The following is a 7,572-nucleotide window of genomic DNA, read 5'->3' as shown; positions in this document are numbered from 1 at the left end:
TTTAGCACAACATTTTATTGTGAATATTACATTTGAATGTCTTCCAGTTGTTAGAAATAGTACAATGTGGTAAATTCTGTGGTAATGGCATTTTCTCTAACAGTTTCACATTAAGGTTAAGCAGACATTAATCAAACCAGAATATAACAAAAGTACAGGAACAGTCAACGCATTCTATTTTTAGAGTCTTTCTATAATATTCCATCATTGATGAATAGAAGTCAGAGCTGTGGCAGTACTAAGTTTCAGTTACTAACAGTCTTGCATTACTGTTAAACAGCCATAAATAAAAGTTTTTAGAGTCTATGAAGTTTATGGCTTTATGGTTTTTGTTTTGTTTATGGCGCATTTTTTTATAACCACCACCCCCAGCTGTTCCTGGAGCGTTCTTCTGGTGTTCCTCCACTGCTGCATCAATGTCTGAGTCTGTAGCATTTGGGCTCCACCTCATCACAGCATCTGAGGAAAGAGAATATGGTTAAAAAAAAAAGAAAAAAAAAAAAGGCTAATTTCTAGGTAAATGTACTTTTTTTTTTTATGTCGGAAAATAACCATGTTATTTTACTGCATAATAATCTTATGCCAATAAAAGATGTTCTGCATTAAATGTTCGAATAGTGAAAATAAAAATAAAAAACAGCATTTGCCCCCTTCAATACTGATCCCTTAAGAAAGACCCTTCACTAGGTGTGTAACTGTAAAAGTGAAAAGGACATTTCTGATAAAGACAGGTGGTCTTTTAAAGAATGTCCCCTGAATAGATAAAAGTTAACAATAAAAATTCCATTAATTTTAGACAAGGAACAAGAGTTTTTTTTTTAATGTCATAAGGCCAAAATTACCTTGAATTACATCGTACAAAGCGTCCGTGTAGCGTTGAATGACTTCTTTTCAATTTGGCCACCACTCTTCATATTGAAAATCGCCATTAAAGCATTTGACATGATTCTGTGAAAGAAATTACACAGTATTACTTCACCTCAAAAAAAAATAAAAAATAAAATTCCAAGTAAAGGTCAATTCAGGGGAGACTGAATTGACAATGAGCGAAAACAATGGTATCATTCACATTTCATATCAATAATCATTCAATACTTGGTTAAATACTTGTACTTCTAACAAAGGTTGACAACAAACTCCAAATAAGCCAGTGTTTTAAACACACCATATATAGTTAAGTTAAATTTTATTTCTGTGTCATGCCAAAGACACCACAAACTTATTTAGCAAACATCTTCTGGTCACATATACAAGTCATTCAGAGAAATACATGAATACAAATATATACATACACATATACACACACACACAGCATATACAAACAAATCCTCATCTACAGATCATCTCGATAAAGAGCTTTCTCAAGATAATTGGTTAATTTATATGTTTCACATGTGAACAGCCAGCTCAGTCTTTGAGCATCATCCATATTTACCAAATCAATCTCTGATTTTATCTTACAAAACAAAACAAAAAAAATCACGCTGTTCACAATAATTAGAAATATATAATATTTCTTACTTTCACTTGACATGGGGTAAGTGCTCCTTGAGAGTCTGGTGCCAGCTATTTCAAAATGTAAAGATTTGTAAAATGTAAATTCAATTTTGGACAGGACAACCCCATGGCTGGAGAAGACCATTAGCACACATACCCTCACTTCTGTGCTCTCTCCCGAATGCAGCGGTCAAGAGGCAAGACATTTGGAAATTCTGTTAATGAAAACAAAACACACAAAATTAAATAAGAGGGTAGTTAAATAAAAACAGTAAACAATATTACATTAAAAACAAATGGGTGAAAAATATTTAAGGTAAGAAAGGACACTTTAATCAATAAACACCATAACTATATGGTAAAAAAAAAAAACAACAACAACAACAACACACACCTTTATGAAGGAAATTAAACAAGAAACAAATTCAATGTCTCTGGTTCTATAAGATGGCCTGGAGAAAGATTCCTGAATTCTACGTCTGACAGATGGCTGTTCGTTGTGTGACCCTGAAAGAAAAATTGCAACTTCATGTAATTTCGTCAAGTACAACAAACTAAATCACGTTTTAATAACTTCACTGAAGTGATTACAAAATTGGTAATCTTAGAGTATGGTTAGAGAGCAACTTTGTAACAGAGCAAACCTGAGCCATTAACTTAACTACCTTAATATAGAGAGCACATAAACTGCCCTCCAAGTGACAATAATACACTCACAATACATTCCAAATATGATCAAAAACTGAAGATTCGTTCTTTGCATACAGACAGGATTTATATTCATTATGCAAAAAGGCACGGCCATAAAGCATTACTTAATTTAAAGCTGAGACCATAGGTGAGGAATCAGGTAAAGTTAGTCTCCTTGATACTTGCCTATTTGCATTGTGCATTAACCTCACCTGCACAAATAGTTGATTTTATGGTAGTGTAAGATATAAACACAGTAAATCACAGAAACGTTTTGGGATACTATGTTAACATTTATGAAAAACACCTCCTGACTCATGAAATATCCGAAATGGTCCGAACTAATAAACGGTCCGTAAGCACAAACGAGTAGCGCAGTTTCGTTCCGCTTTCATTTTTTTTTTTACCATTCGCTGCTGGGTAAATGTTGCGGTCGCGCCAGCGCGACCTATAACAAAATTTGGTCTCACCGGCAGAAAAAAATTAGCCTGGTTCTACCAGACTCTCGTACATTTAATTTGTACAAAGAGTCTGGCCCCTCTCCATTCACAAGCGTTAACTTCATTGAAGGTACTCTGTTGAAGCAGAGAGTGTCTAATGTTACATTTATAATACAAAATGTACTTACCCAACAGCAGATTTTTTGTAATTCGGCAACAGAACAATGCACCCTCAAATCCTGCTCGCCTCGCTGTTGTAGAAAAACGGGAAAATGGCTGCGTTATCGCGAGATAATACATCATATCGTGGAATTTTGCAATATCGCGAGATTTGCTACAACATCTCGGTGGCAGTTTTGATGTGTAAAGCACGTCAGTGTAAGTCTTTTCAGAACCTCTTAAAAACTACTTGGGGCACTTGAATTAATTATTGCAGTATCAACCAAGGTGTAAGCATAATTGCTTTTGCATATTTCATAAGGATTTCATAGAGGGTCATGATGGACTATAAATGCACGTGTAAAGGACGTCACCTACTGGACGTCCACTTAAAACGACTATAATGCAGTGGCTTTGCAATCACTTAACCACACTGGGCACTTTGTGATTATAATTTATTTAAACAAGATAAAGTAAATATATTTACTTTGTATACAAATCGTGTATTTCATAAAGATAATTCCTGTTTTTTTCTGGACGTCTTCACAACCTCTTAAAAACTACTTGGGCAATTAAATGAATGATTGCAGTATTAACCATGCAAGGATTAAGCGCAGCTTTTGCATATTTCACAAGGATTTCATAGAGGGTCATGATGGACTATAAATGCACGTGTAAAAGACGTCGCCAGGTGACGTCCTCTCACCAAATACACTATATTGAACTACACGTAGCTAAAAGTCAAAATAACAATTATACATGCAACCCCATAGAACTGTAGACATGTAGGCTACAAATGTATCTGAATGCATTTTTAGGAAATGTTCTGTGTTACATATTTTTACCAATTTATGCCGTCCTACCGCGACTATTTTTGGCCAGGGACACGACGTTGCCGTCGGACCGATGTTTGCTGACGTGTTACATATTTTTACCGATTTATGCCGTCATACCGCGACTATTTTTGGCCAGGGACACGACGTTGCCGTCGGACCAATGTTTGCTGGGCCCAGCAAACATTTGGACGTTTAATGACCGTTGAAAAGACGTCCGTCCGAGACGTCCCGTCATGGTTGAAAAATAGTTCCAAAATGGAAGTTGAACCGACGTCTTTTCTGGCCGTGAATTCCACGTCTTTTCTGGCCGTGAATTCCACGTCTCTTCTGGCCGTGAATTCCACGTCTCTTCTGCGCGTCCCTGGACGTCTAAATGCGTCGTCATATGTGTTTAAATGTGTTGCTGCATAATTTAAGTGTATAAGCCTGCATATAAAATAATCACACACCTATTGTGTAACATCGTGAAAGACAATCAAGTCTTGAGGTTTAGCCTACACATCTTGACAAAGGTTCTAAAAAGGTCCAAAATTGGTCCAGTCAGACCTGAATGTCAATAAAACGTTTTAATCACGTGTACATCAAAAACAATAACACATTATTTGTGGATATAAGCAATAAAGAAGCATGTTCTGATTAAGCACAACATTTTATTGATCTTGAACAGCCAAAATTTCTCTTTATTTTTTTCAATGTTTAACATTTCGTGAGCTTAGAATTTTAAGGTTCTATCTCCACTTTTGGTCGAAATTGAGTTTTTGATAATCTGATTCATTAGGTGTTTATTAATGCCTGTGTGGTGTTATTTTTGTAAAAAAAATATTTTGTTTGTAGTTATTAATAAAATAAAAGGTTCCATCTCACAAAACATAAACCGAGTTTAAAAACTTTGATCCTCAATAAACTACAATAAACGGAGATAGAACCTTATAATTCTAAGCTCTCGATTTGTTAACCAAACTAAATACCAATAGCAAAATACTGAATTATTATATAAAGATAGTTCACCCAAAAATGAAAATTATGTAATTTACTCACCAAATTCCAAACCTGTATGAGTTTCTTTCTTCTGCTGAACACAAAAGAAGATATTTTGAAGAATGTTTGTAACCAAGCAAATAGAGCATCCACTGACTACCATTGTTGGAGAAAAAATGATTATTAATGGGAAGCGACATCTGCTTGGTTACAAACATTCTTCTAAACATCTTTGTGTTTAGCACAGAAAGGTATACAGGTTTGAAACATGAGGTTGAGTAAATGATGACAATTTTCATTTTTGGGTGAACTATCCCTTAAACACATTGTTTGGCTCATTTTTTGTATCCACCACCCCCAGCTCTTCCTGGAGTGTGTTTCAGGTGTTCTGCCATTGCTGCATCAATTTCAGAGTCTGCAGCATGTGGGCTCCACCTCTTCACAGCATCTAAGGGAAGAGAATATATTTCTTTTTAAAATAAATGAAAATTAAAAATTTGAGGTGAATGACATGCACTTATTTTCAAAATATTTTTATGGTCTTCAGCTAAATTCAAAACAGCATTTGTCCCCTGCCTCTTCAATACCACTGTGGTGCCCTTGAGAAAGACCCTTAACTAGGTGTGTAACAGTGAGAAAGTGAACAGGACATTTCTGATAAAGACAGGTGGGCTGTGATGTCCCCTGAATAGACATGTTTAGCAATTCTAAAATTACAAAATATTTTTAAAGCAGTTACTGAAAACATACATGTTCAAATCCAGCTAAACATTTCATTCTACTTCAGATAATTTACTTTCTGAAAGAAACTCTCAAAAGGCTACATTAATAATTTACAGTAATAACTTTGACTGTATCATTAAACATACTTTATACTATGGTATACCGTTGTATAAGTTCATAGCAACTTTTAGCCTACTAGCTAATTTTAGCCAAACTCAGTTAACGGTAGCCAATTTCAGTTGACAATGTGGGCATCATTTCTTTCGGTTCATTCATGTCAAACAAGTAAAACTCTAGCACGTGAATCTAATAATACAAAATGTACGTACCCAACAGTAGATTTTTAATAATATGGGCCTCAATTCCTCCTCTCTCCGTGGTTGTTCAAACTTCAGTGTTCCGGAGTGAGTCTATGGGGAAAACGCGTTAACATCTCGTGAGATAATCTAACCTATCGCGGGATTTGGTAATGTCGGGAGATCTTTTGTTACATCTTGGCAGCACAGTTTTGGCAATTACATCCAACTCAGACATAAATGGTGACCAGATATATTTCTGTTTTACATGCATACATTCCATAAAAAAATTAAAAAAACCACAACGTATCAGGTTGAAATAATGACTAAAATGAGGCTTTGCATTCACTTAACCACACTGGGAACTGTGAGATTATAATTTATTTAAACAAGATAAAGTAAATATATTTACTTTGTATACAATTCGTGTATTTCATAAAGATAATTCCTGGGTTTTTTTTTTCTGTCTTGCTTGACTAGATGTGTAAAGGACGTCAGTGGACGTGTATTCACAGCCTTGACGTGTAAAGGACGTCAGTGGACGTCTTCACACCTCTTAAAAACTACTTGGGCAATTAAATTAATTTTTGCAGTATTAACCATGCAAGGATTAAGCACAGCTTTTGCATATTTCACAAGGATTCCATGATGGAGGGTCATGATGGACTATAAATGCACGTGTAAAAGACGTCGCCAGGTGACGTCCTCTCACCCGATACTATAGACGTGTAAAGGACGTCAGTGGACGTATTCACAAAACTTATTAAAACTTTAATTTAATAAAAAATTTAATTAATTATTGCAGTATTAACCACGCAAGGATTAAGCACAGCTTTATCACAATTGATTTCATAGAGGGTCATGATGGACTATAAATGCACGTGTAAAAGACGTCGCCATGGTGACGTCCTCTCTCACCCGAAACACAACATGGTATATATTGAACTACACGTAGCTAAAAGTCAAAATAACAATTAAACATGCAACCTCAGATAACTGTAGACATGCACACATGTATCTGAATGCATTTTTAGGAAATGTTCTGTGTTACATATTTTTACCGATTTATGCCGTCATACCGCGACTATTTTTGGCCAGGGACACGACGTTGCCGTCGGACCAATGTTTGCTGGGATGTTGTTCCAATATTGTTGCCATCAACATTAATAACATCAGGTTTTCATCGATATGGTAATGGTGATTCAACATTTATTTTACATTGAAATTTCAATATCAACCATAATGATGATTCAGATGGAAAAACAATGTTTATTCAATGTTGGCTTGCTGTCTGGGCAACAGCCTGCAAGGTTTAATAGTTTTGGCGGTCCGCGGCGTTCTGCTCGCAGTTTCAGCGGCCCACGGGCAGGTTGCCTCAACAATTTCCCACTTGTGGTCCATGCTCATTTTATTCATGAAGTTATAGTTCATCCTTAATTGTAATAACATTTAATGTATTTTCTTAATAACAACAAGTGAAAATTAAACAGTGATGGTCAGCAAACCAGAAAGTGCATCATATTCAGTTTATTAACTTGCCATGAATAAATTATTACACAAATGTTCAGTAAATGCATGAAGAGGTATGCCTAAGCTAAATATTGTTTTGACAGTGGCATCATAAAATGCTTGATATATGACTCATACCATATGGAGGCTACAGTAGCCTAGCTAAAGTGGACGATAATGCTAACTAACGTTGCCATCTCCCTGCCAAACTCACCACAACTTTGTAGGTCTTGTCCCTCATGCTGGCCCTTACAAAACCCACAAGCTGACCCTCGGACACGCTACACTCAACTACATGACCCGATTTGATGTGGTTTTCACCCCTTTTAACACTTTTGTTTTCCTCCTTGAAAAAAGCCATCATGGCAGCCAAGGAGATCATGGTTGCACTGATAAGTCTACCGTGCAAAAAACGCAACAAACACAGTTTTTTTATGATCTTCA

General features: G+C 35.8%; 2 long non-coding RNA genes across 2 annotated transcripts; both read right to left on the bottom strand.

The window, feature by feature from the left end:
* On the bottom strand, positions 1 to 948 carry LOC311295939. Its single transcript, XR_014628437.1, has 2 exons — positions 843 to 948; positions 1 to 459 (listed from the first exon to the last, which is right to left on the bottom strand). It is a non-coding gene; the product is annotated as an uncharacterized lncRNA (long non-coding RNA).
* A 3,304-nt stretch (positions 949 to 4,252) lies between these two features.
* On the bottom strand, positions 4,253 to 6,745 carry LOC311295924. The gene is made up of 2 exons (XR_014628418.1): positions 5,653 to 6,745; positions 4,253 to 5,048 (listed from the first exon to the last, which is right to left on the bottom strand). It is a non-coding gene; the product is annotated as an uncharacterized lncRNA (long non-coding RNA).
* Between the last annotated feature and the right edge of the window lie 827 nt (positions 6,746 to 7,572).

This window comes from Rutilus rutilus (assembly GCF_951802725.1).
Source record: "Rutilus rutilus genome assembly, chromosome: 8".
NCBI lineage: Eukaryota > Metazoa > Chordata > Actinopteri > Cypriniformes > Leuciscidae > Rutilus > Rutilus rutilus.
This window is presented reverse-complemented; position numbering and strand designations above follow the sequence as displayed.